At 34.3% G+C, this 12,661-nt stretch overlaps 1 long non-coding RNA gene across 1 annotated transcript; it reads right to left on the bottom strand.

The window, feature by feature from the left end:
* Nucleotides 1-4,536: 4,536 nt before the first annotated feature.
* Nucleotides 4,537-8,759, bottom strand: LOC121120936 (uncharacterized). Its single transcript, XR_005865272.2, has 2 exons — nucleotides 7,664-8,759; nucleotides 4,537-7,610 (listed from the first exon to the last, which is right to left on the bottom strand). It is a non-coding gene; the product is annotated as an uncharacterized lncRNA (long non-coding RNA).
* Nucleotides 8,760-12,661: the final 3,902 nt, after the last annotated feature.

Below are 12,661 nucleotides of genomic sequence, written 5' to 3' on the forward strand. Positions count from 1 at the left end.
GTTATAATTTATTATAATATACAATATAGTTATATACAAATAGTATTAATTGGCATAACATAAAAACTAGGTAACGAATATCAATACATAAGATGGATATAACAAATCGTAAATAATATATTAGTAAGTTATGTGCTAACTATAATAATTTATCCATGAGGCTCTAGATATTTGCAATGTATGCAAGACAAAATATAATGTCAGTTCATTAAGAAAGCATCAAACCCATCATTAGAGGAAGTATATCTATGACTTTTTGGTAACCTTAAAGGATGAATAGATAACTTTGGCTCGAAATCTAATTAATAGAAATTAAGTCACAAATCATTGTAAAAATATTTTTAATTTTTACGTCTTGACAATTAAATACTTACAAAACATTAATTCCATTTGATGATCAATAATTTCTTCAATTTCTTAGTACTTACTTTGTACCTCCTTTTCGTATTGATCGTATTCATCATACTGAAGACTCTCTGAGCATCAAAATTGACGATTAGGAGTTTTTTTGTATACAAGGTTTTCACTTGTTGCGAGTTCTTTTGGTTAAGTGTAGCCAGGGTTCTTTTAACCTGTTTTTGAAAGGCTCTTCCAAAAAATCTTGAGTCATATTTTCTACAATGGTAAGAATTGTAAGAAGAGGCAATCTTTCCTCAAACGCAGTTATTGTCAAAGATATTTGACAACTATTTTCCTACATATATACGATTTCGTCTCGTATGGAACTATTATTAATTACTTCTTGTACTCTTCTGGTGATGGCAAATCTTCATCAAGGTTGTTTAATTATTCTCTTAAGACTTCTAAGTGATGGTAGTAGTACTCCAATGCTTATCCCTATCTTTTTATAATTGGTGATGGAGGTAGGTAAATTTCGTATGAACCAGTAAATACTCGCTTTCTTCTTCCAGAATTCAAAAGCATCTTTCATTGGAAATAAGTTCGTTCGTTCGAGGAAACTTTTGTTGAACCATATCAACAACCCTATGTAATCCATGCGCAACACATGCTATGTGAATTAAGTTCGAGAATTTTTTTCGAAGACTTCTCCTGCTTTGAGACAATACGAGGCGGCCTCAGTGATGCAAATTTTAAGTCTACTTTGCACAAAATCTACGCCCAATAACTTATAAACTGAGCTTAAGACGACGATCTTTACATTGTTTGCGTTTGCAATCTCAATATCAATCAAGTCAACAAGGTAAGGTCTCCCGCAGAAATGTCCGCCGTCCAAATGGGCAACCAAAATTGCTGTTGTGTCTTGACGAGGGAGAGGAGACACAAACTTATTTATAACGATGAATCCAGGACGACCGAGAGAAATGAGAAGAAGGAATAGCGTGGAGGAAATGAAATAATACAATAATTATTAAAGGAACATCTGTATTCTTTATAATACAAAAACCTACTCTAATTAATACATAAAATACAGGACTATTTATACAAGGTAAAAGACAGTACTTTTAATACATATATATATATAAAAGAAAATACAAGACGATCAGAAGAAGAACAATGGGGAAGGAAATACATTACACCACCCCCAAGCACCAAATCTATGACAGTGCTTACACAGGTTCCGCTCCATGAATAGCAGCTTAAAGATCCGCTCCATCCATATCCAGTCGCGGACAAACCATTCACTCTTGTACATAAAATTTTTATCTCCATAGACGTGCCGTGCTCTCAGCACGCGCACCGGAGATAGGAGAACACTACTCCTCATAAAGGTTTTAGGGACACGAGCACCCTGCTCGTCCCTGGGAGACATATCGATCATTCTTATAGAGGTTTTAGGGACATGAGCACCCTGCTCATCCCTGGGAGACATATCGATCACCCTTATTGAGGTTTTAGGGACACGAGCACCCTGCTCGTCCCTGGGAGACGTATCGATCACCCTTATAGAGGTTTTAGGGACACGAGCACCCTGCTCATCCCTGGGAGACATATCGATCACCCTTTTAGAGGTTTTAGGGACACGAGCACCCTGCTCGACCCTGGGAGACATATCGATCTTGCTCGATGTACCCTTATCTAACTCGGGATGATCCAGTGGAGAGACCATTGCACATTCATTATCCAATTATGTGAACGGGAGAGTAGGAACAACAGAGAACCAAAACTTCGTAGGATTAAATCCACTTTTGATGATGTGGTCCCTAACACGGACACACACTTCACTTCTTGTAAGTCACCAAGGTTCTCTTCCTTCCTCCACGAGACCCAAACTGAGGCACAGTCCATATTGCTCCGCCTTCCGCAGACGAACGAGCGTTCTCCCTGTCGACGAAAAAGGGCTACCCAACTCCAAAAGGGCTAGCTTCGCCGACGATCCCACAGCAGAGAGGTTACGTGATCCTGATCCCATCGTCGTTGCCAATGTTGCGTCTTGACGAAAGTCACGAGGTTCCAATTGTTTAAACCAATGAATCCAGGATGACCGAGAGAGATGAGGACAAGAAATAGCGTGGAGGAATAAGACTATACTTATTTATAAGATCATCTGTATTCTTTATAATGCAAAAACCTAATCTAATTAATACATAAAATACAGGACTATTTATACAAGGTAAAAGACAGTAATTTTAATACATATATATATATAAAAGAAAATACAAGACGATAAGAAGAAGAACAAGGGGGAAGGAAATACATTACAATTGCCGTCATTGAACTCTCTTGATGATCTCTTTTCTCATCTAATACAACGAAAATGTCCTTCTCTTCGTTGATTTTCCTAGGAGATATCATGATTGTAATTTGTCCTAGGACAGATTACGATCATGATCTCTCCTAGGAAAATCAACTAGTAGAGTACTAGTAATTCTAGTAGAAATTAAAATCCTATTCTCTCCTAAGATAAATTACAATTTTACTGAGGGAGATAGTAGCATTGAATATTTGAAGAGGTTGCATGTTTTCGAAAATATGACGCCAAATCATATCCTTAATGGAACTGTGATCAGTAATTTCATTGCCAGTAAATTCATCCCATGTCTTTTTATTCCAAGTAAATTCATTACCTTGATTTAACTACAAAATATTAGGAATTGAATATTTCTTACCAGTGATGTAAAAGGGATTCTGATGATGATCGTTGCAACCAAATCGAATCATATTTAATTTAAACAATTCAAGCCAAAACGTCATTAAAAAACAATAAATGATAAAGATAATTTATATCAAAAAAAGCTGAAAGATAAAATAATAAATTAGGATTTAAATTGTTGGGACACAATTTCCATAATGATAAATTGTTCTAAAATTTCGAATCCACCTTTTTATAGTTTATACAAAACGAGTCAGAAGAAGGCCAAATCTACAAGATTCTTCCCGCTAACAATGAGTTTACTTTGAATCTTAGTAAATATTTTTTCAAGTCTTCCTTCCATCACCTTTACAAAACATTAATTAGATTTTAGCTTCTAATGGCTTTCCTCAAAATGATTTGCACAAATTCTGGGTTTAACTCCATCCCCATTAACTTTATAAATTGAGGTATAGGAAATTTTAATAATTATAATTTTATATAAACACTATAAATACAATTAAAATGCAATATTTATATTAATAGTATACTAGCACGAACACGATAGTCAATGAATTTTTTTTTTAAATTTATATTTAGCTTATTTATGTAAATATTATAGAAAAATAATCCATCTTTTATTCTAAAAAATAAGGATCTCCAAGTACTTTAGTTCGATTTGGTATTTTTTGAGTGAGACAATTTATGAAGGGGTGTACAAGCAAATATACAACATTATCTTTATTGGTTACGATTTCAATGTTCTCATAATGACGTCATGCCCCATAACATAATACCGGGTTTCGCACAATTTCAAATAAAATAATTATTAATTACTAATTAGGTGTATTTTGAATATTAAAATTATACTCATCATGAATGGATCTCTTCATTGTTTCTACCTGGAATCCCCTTTCACAATTAAGGATTCCACTCTACTCTCTTATGAAGCCTTATGGTTTTTTGAATGAATTTTCATTCTGTCGTTCCTCGTAGAATCAGAGTTCCAAATAAGAGTATGAACTTTTGAGATGGATGATCTAGTTATCCTGTTACATTCCCGTAGATATTGGACTTCGAGTATCTCTTGTTGAGGAAACAATATCTCGGGTCTCTTTTTTCTCCTAATTCATAAAGAAATTTTCGCATTTAATTAATGAAGATCAATCTAAGCAAATGAAAAACACTTTAATATTGATCATACGTCCTCTTCGAGACACTACAATTTTAATAAAATAAAATAAAAGACTTTATGTGACATATGTAACTATAATTAAGTAAAATATGTATTAGGTGTTATCCAAACAAGAATATTACACATAAGCTACAGTTATAAAATTTATATATATTAAACGATAACATGAAAAAATATTTGAGTAAATGCAGGGACAAATTATTTTCAGCGATGAAAAAAAAATGGGATTTGAACCAATAGAAAATTCAATAGACAAAACGATTGTATTTGGTCCAGGTCTAGTGTTTTGTCCTTGGACGATAAAACTATACCTTTTCTTACTAACATCTGATCTCTTATGGTCTGGGCCGGAGTTTCGAGTTCCAGAAACAAACTTCCCTTATTTTTTGCCCGAAGGTCTATAAGGATAAAGGATAATGCGTTTACGACTGATGTTTGACTTCCACCACGCTATTAATATTGTCGTCATAGTAGATGAGTCGTTGCGTATTTTGTCCAAATCTGTTTTTCTTGCTCAGCAGTTGGTACGATACATGAAATTGAAAATTCTAGCAATAGTGACCTCATAGACTATGAGTTGTTGTGTGTTTGTCAAAATCTGTCTCTCTTACCCAGCAGTCGGTACAATACATCAGGTTGAAAATTCTAGCATACTCGATTACATGATGGTCTAATCTTATATTTCTATTAATCTTTCTTTTACGCTGAAATAATTTAATTTATCTTGTACTCAATGAAACACATTCTCATGCTCTTTTTTTTTTATTTTTGGCTGTAATTTTTCGTATGGATTTAAAGTACCTCACATTGAGTGGATATTTGAGTTGGATAATATCTTTAACTTTATTGGTTGCTATCAAGGTTAATAGTATTTCTATTAACCTTGGCTGCAATATATTTTTTCAATATCTCCTACATGTCGGGGTTTAATTAAAAAAACACGAATCATAATACAAACAAAGGTTCAATCATTTATATTTATAAAATGGCAGGCAATATTTCAAGGAGATATTACGGTCAATTCAAGGAATGGAATTCAATTTTCTGGGATGAATTGAAATATCTGAGAGTGTTAACTGTAGTTTAAAAACTCCGTTTTATTTATTTGACTTAATTTAGACGATATATTGTCTCAGAAATATAATTTATTAATTTCCTAATTTTATTAATGTGGCGGTGAATTTTGGCTAATTAACTATAATTTGTTGGAAATTATATTCTATGTTCAATTTTGAGAAAAATTATTCTAGCTTCCTTTCGGGTTGACGTCCTACAAGTATACAATTTTATTATAATGATTCAGTACTATTAAGAGTTTGTAATAAGTTATATATAATAGATTTTGATAATTAGTTATGACTTAATTAATCTATATTTACATATGGGATTAAGAGAAGATCGATATGATTGAATCACAACGGACAAAGCTATTCTACTTCTGTGAAAATAAAATATTGTAATTTTTAGTCGGCTATTAGTATTTTGAACTTGAGTTTGATTAATTTTTTTAATGATTCCCATAGACATTTTAGACAAAAAAAAAAAAAGCTTTGACGCCCCATACATAAATGAAAGCCTCCTCGTCTTTCTACATTCAATTTAATTTACCAATCTCGTTTTGAGTATACTACTTTTTATGCCTCAAAAACCGTAAAACTTCATTTAACGAGCACGCTAGTGTATGTATGTACTGTACAAGCCTGGTACTAACCTTATAATTTATAAGTTATAATTGGAACACTGAACGGAACGAAAATAACGGCTGAACGCTGAACAAAAAAAGAAAAATTGAACGGAATGCTTACAAGCCTGCCAGTATTCAGGGTGTCCACGATAAATTGGAACTACTTTAAACTTCATCCAGATCCATAATATGGGTATTCAGGGTTAAATCATACTAATATAAAAGGTTGCGTGAACAATACACAATAACTTCCACCACAAATTGTTTTGACAACAAACAATAGTCATCATGGAACAAGCAAGGAGAGACGCCATCCTCGAATTGGCTCGCGCGGGACACAAGCCCTCTGCTATCCACAAGCTTCTTAACTACCCTAAGACCACGGTGTACCGGGTCTTCAATGCCAGGGAGGTTGAGGGGAAGGTCAGCTGCAAGGCCCACAACATGAGAAGTGACCGAATCCGCACTCCCCGCTTCCTTGAAGGCCTCTGGAAGTCCATCAAGGCTTCGCCGTGGACTTCCTTGTCCAGGTTGGCCAAGAACCGTGGAGTGAGCAAGCAGCTGGTCTCCAAGGCTGTGAATGAGGACCTCGGGTACAGGTCATACCGAATGGCCAAACAACACATCCCCACGGCATCTATGAAGGCCACCAGGCTCACCAACGGTAAGCGTCTCCTCAATGACCTGAAGAGCCATGGAGGAAGAATCATCTTCGTCTCCGACGAGAAGAACTGGACTGTCGACAGGGGCTACAACGTCCAGAATGACAGGTGGCTTGCCAAGGAGAGAGAAGAGGTACCTACGGTCTTCACCACAAAGTTCCCGGCCTCCGTGATGACCCTGGGCGTTATCTGCAGCACCGGTCAGGTGATGCCTCCTTTCTTCTTCAATCCCAAGGAAAGGGTTAACGCGATAAGGTAGTGTGAAGTCATGGAGGAGTTCGTCATCCCCTGGATGAAGGATACGGGTGCTAGGAGGGAGATCATATTCCAACAAGACTCAGCGCCCGCACACATCGCCATGAGGACCACTAACCTCTTCAACTCCCACGACATCACTTTCTGGCAATGCAACACCTGGCCCTCCAACTCACCTGACCTCAATCCGTGTGATGACTACTGGTAGGGGAAGTTGGAGAGCGAGGTGTGCAAGGTCAGCCACAAGAGCATCGGGGCCCTGAAGGGCTCCATTACGAGGAAGTGGAATGCTGTCGATTCCGCAGAAGTCATCATGGCATGCAAATCCTTTAGGGCCAGGATGGAGAAGAAGATGGTGGTTACTGAGGGAGGACATGTTTAATATCATGTCTAACTTTTTCATATTAACAAATACACTCCAAATTCCATTTTTATCAAACAGGTTGAATTTTAAGATAGTTCCAATTTATCGTGGACACCCTGTATATAGTATTTTATTCATCTAACTGATGGAGTATTAACAAAGTTTTGAATCGAGATCATAGGTCAAAACAAGGTTAATACAAATAGTTATATTAGCCTTGGGCCGAAGGAGTTCTTCTTTGTTACAAATAGTCTGAACATATTGATCCTTTGTGGTCAACGGATCTGATTGGTCATATTCGTCTTGTGTTGGAGTTAAAATACCGTCGATTATGTTCTCAGTCAGTACCTCCTCCACTAACACGTCCAATCAGGAGTCATGAGCATGCTATTGTCATCGATATTAATTATGTTACCATTCTATACAAAAGTAGGGCTTTATAAATTAAGATTTCTTAGGAAGATTTAAATACCTTAAACTTGCCCATTTTCAATGTTGATCAAGCAAATTTTCCTCAACAGATTTTTCCTTACTTGCGACCAAGGAAAAAGATATGGGACTTGATCTCGTTTCAAATGCCGATATGCTTCTCCTCCTACGGATACTGGAGTTTATCTTGGCACTCGGAAATCTTCTGGCTTGAAGGGTTTTTCAAATAATTCAGAGTATGGTGATGGCGTCCAGAGTGAACCAATATCGTCTTCTTGTCTTCATTTTAGACATGTAGATCATTTGAAAGGAATCGAAATGATCTTCCTTTCGAGCACCCAGTCGCAACACAAGACGACAGCTTATCTATAAATTATAAATAAGAACACTATCCAACAAAATCACACTTTTTTTTATGCAAAATATATGCGCAACTTATTATAGCCTTATTTTTTATCTCATGACCTCTAGAAAAAGACCATACATTTTTTTGTTATTTTTGGCTATTTTTAAGATTCAAAACTGTTTTAAGCCCTCGGTGTTGGAGATAGGGATAAATTATGTTAATAAAGCCGAATGTTAAAAAAATTTGAAAACATTTTTAAATGTCTGCATCATACTTTAAACGCGAGTTATCTTTGTTTAAAGTGAAAAATAGGTGCATTTTATCAGAGGTTCATAGCTTCAAGAAGAATTAATTCAAAAAGTTAAAAATATCTCATTGGATAGTTGAAAATATGAACTTTGATTTAAAACAAAGATTCTCGCCAAAAACGATCTATATCGTTGTCAATTTGAGATAAGGGCATGACAATATTTCAAGGATAAAACACATTTTTCAATTGATTTCATAATAAAAGTAAATAGGTTTGGCGATAACATAAAAGCAAACTGGGATACTTTCCCTCAATATTGCGCCAGAATAATAAATGTATCTGTTGATATGAGTACTATAATTTATATTAATTCAAAAAAGTGATTAAGTCCTTAGGAGCCACGTTTTTTAAGGTTTACTGAACCTGATAAAAATCGGAAATTTGGTAACACTCATTATAAAAGATACTGTGACGTCATGACGTGAAAATTATTTTTAAACAAGAGTGTATAAGTATTCACGTTGCGAGAATAACAAAAATAAGAAAAAGCTTGCCTAACCACTGAATTTTAATAAAAGTTCAAATATCTGTTGTATATAATATGTTCCTGTAAAAATTTAAACAAATACTATAATTTAGTGGTTTTAATTTCTTTAAAAAATCCTCTTCGGTTTTTCATTAAAGTAAAAAACTTAGAATGGGCTTAGGAGCTACCGCCACACATATGTATTTTTAAGAGTTTACTGAACCATATAGCAACCAAGAAAGAGAAAAAGAAAATACAGGGGGAGCAATTAAAAAAAAAGGGAAATTTAATCTATCCTGAGAGTGTTTAATTCCGAATTTTTCTTTCCGTGTTCATCAATGGAGAAGAGTGCATGTACTGAAAAGAAAGTTCACCTTTGAACCTTAAAAATAGCCAAAAATAATAAAGGCCACGTGGCTATGAGAGAAAAACTGAGCCCATATTTGGAATTGGGGAATCAAATTCTATTAAATTCAGCATATACTGTTTTTGACGTCATGACGTAATAATTAAACAACTTACAAATTTATTAAACAATGAAATGTATTAAAATAGTAAATTACAATGGCATAACACAAGAGAATAACGAAAAGCGCCCTTAATCAAACCATGATAATATATATTTTTTAATTTGCTCGTGCCCTATTGCCTATACCAATGAGTTCTATTAATTTCTGGAGTGGAACAACGCTGATTCACTCAACCTCATGTAAAATGAGTTTTTATAGTTAAAATCAAATGAACCAACTTTATTAAGTTAGTATAATATCACTCCATGGTATAATTTATTAGTATCAGCGAATCAATGTGAAGTCAAGTTCTACAATTAATATCTCTTACACAAAGAGAACATTTTTGACCTAAAAAATATTTTCTTATTAAAAAACTTTTGTTAGGGTAAATGTTTGAACCTGAAATTAGTACAAATATTCATTTTAACATTTTTCTACAATACAATTAATTATAAAAAACTACAAAAATGAAGTTTAGACCGAACATATTATTAATTTTAGAAATTCTCTTTTTGGCAATGGATGTAAATATATTCAACAATTATAACGTTAATCTTTATTATTTAAAAGAATAAGAGAGGAAGCGATAAATGATTATTGATTAATGGCTGACCGAATTGAACGTGATGCTTCCAGTAAGCTTCGTTCTTCCATTAATGTTTTAATTATTTTCATCCAAATTACTATAAAAAAATTATGGAACAATCAGTGAAGTGTTTGAATAGCAAATTAAGTTTATCTTAGAAAGTATTTTTGTTAAAGGATATCTCACATTAATGAAGCAGACATTGGGTTACTATTCTTGTACTTTATAGAAGGAAGGGCGGTTCAGGTTTAGCGATTCCGGTCTTGGTTCTTTCATTTGCGGTCTCATTTTCGGCCAGCTTTATCATAGTTCTGGTCTTAGGTTTCGGTTCTTTTTTATAAAGGCTAAGTTGGTAACAGGAACTTAAAAAAAGGGGCGTCGCTCGAAAATTCGGGACCAGGAAATAAGCAAACTCAACGCAGAGTGTGAAGTCCTTCAGGTTCCAATAGGGGCCCCGAAAACTAAGGTTGCTTAAAACAAAGGTTTTCAATGTGGCGCAGGAAGATGGAAAATTGAGGATTGCTGTCAGTCTACACATACTTCGTATAAAAGGGGCCTCGGCTAAAAATTTATTAGTGTAGGGGGGCTTTGGCATAGTAAAGTTTGGGAAACCCTGCCTTAAGAAATATTATAGTTATCATATTATAGGGCCCCAAGAAGCTTAGTAGGGGACCTGGATCCATAATCTACACCCATCCTTCCCTCTTTTATTTACACCGTCTAAACTTTTTCAAAGACCTTAGCTATTGGGAACTCAGATACAACTTATCACAATGGTAACATAAAAAAACATTGGAAAACACTGTAATTGTACGAAAAAAAATCTCAGAAAAATGGCTTATTGATTAAAGCTAAATTGTTTTTTATAATAAATATTGTATTTTCTTTATATATTCTATATAAAAAACAAAAGCACAAGAACAGAGACCGATAAGCAATATATTGTGCTCTCAGTTCGACTTAATCAGTTCCAATTCTAGTAGTTGAAGAACGGGAACCGCTAGACGGATAACGTCACAATCTTCTAATTAAAATGACTTGAAGTTATAGATTATATAACAATACTTAATACATATTTTCTTATATTAAATCATAGGCAAAATGGAGTTGCGTTTATAAAAAATCTCTTGGCATCTTGTATCCAAGAAGTATTTTCAGTGATATAATTTTGCTTTTTATGTGTGTTTTTGTTTCATAATTTATTAACAAAAAATATACCTAATATTGTTATAAATATGTATGAAATACTAAAATATCACAACATATTGGTCATTATAAATGACAAATAATTAGCCTTAACAGGAGCGTAAACATACTACTACTTATTTAATAAGTAAAATCCGTTAATAAAATTCAATAATAATAGCACACACATATTACTGCCTACAATATATGTATTATAATGTAAGAATTGCCAATCCATAAGTTTATTCAATAATAATAGCACACACATATTACTGCCTACAATATATGTATTATAATGTAAGAATTGCCAATCCATAAGTTTTGTGATTTAGGTTTTTCACAAAGTTGAGAAAATGCGCTTGTAAAATCTATAAATTGATATAAAAATTTTTTAGCTACACATTCTTTTCATAAATATTAACATAATAATCCACGTGAATATTTGTCACTATAGATTCAAGGGTACCAAACAAAATCAAATTTTAATCTACTTTAATTGAACTTATATTTGACTATTTGTATGATATTAAATTGATATAAAGCAATATTTCTATAAAAATGCCTCAAAAATAGTATTAACTTAATATTTTCAAACATAAAAAAATATTTAAAAATTACATGTTACATGAAAATTAAAGAAATTAAAGTGGCTACAAATAGAGAATACATACGGTAGGACTACCAGAACCGGAAATAGCTACAAAAATATATAGGTAATGTTCAGCTGAGTTTCTCCTTCCTCCTTCTCTTTCGCCGCATCATTCACATTGATAAGACGTCTCAAATTCAGGTAAAACTAAATCTACCCATATCCTTGCGATTATAAACTCATCGTTATCCTTATTAATAGACTAAACGCCAAGTCCTCTTCAGACCCTCATCTATGGTCATAGTCCGCTCCCTTACCGTCATGATGAAGCATGGGTACATTGGAGAATTTGAGGTCGTCGATGATCACCGTGGTGGCAAGATTGTCGTTAATCTTACTGGGCGTTTAAACAAGTGTGGAGTTATCTCCCCAAGATTTGATGTTGGTATCAAGGATATTGAAAAGTGGACCAACAATCTCCTTCCTTCTAGACAGTTCGGGTAAGTCATTGCTATTTACTGAGGATTGATATCCAAGGGCAAGGCAGCGTTCCTCGCTCTACCATGCGATGAGGAGGCGTTCGCTTCTTGGAAGAGTAATGAAGAATGCATTTATTACTACTAAACCTTTCGAGGATACTATAGTGCATTGTTCAACAATCAATTTTATTTCAACTCCTTCTTGGCATTTCATAATTTCTTTTATTTCATTGTTACAGTTATATTGTCATGACCACGTCTGGTGGAATCATGGACCACGAGGAGGCCAGAAGAAAGCATCTTGGAGGAAAAATCCTAGGATTCTTTTTCTAATCTATGCGCATTATTATAAGTGACTTTATTTCATAGAAATATATCCCAAAAACACCTAATCCAAGAATGAGGAGATCCTGGCGGCATACCTTACCACTTTTGTCACTTGTGGCAGACCAAGACTCTTTGGTGGTAAGAATGCCTGGTCCCTTTTGATATACAAGATGATGGTAGGGTCTGTCGCCTTCTACTCCTGTATTGTGAATTTATTTTATTATGGGGAAGGGGGGGATGG

The sequence above is a fragment of the Lepeophtheirus salmonis genome, chromosome 6 (genome assembly GCF_016086655.4).
Source record: "Lepeophtheirus salmonis chromosome 6, UVic_Lsal_1.4, whole genome shotgun sequence".
NCBI classification, from domain to species: domain Eukaryota; kingdom Metazoa; phylum Arthropoda; class Copepoda; order Siphonostomatoida; family Caligidae; genus Lepeophtheirus; species Lepeophtheirus salmonis.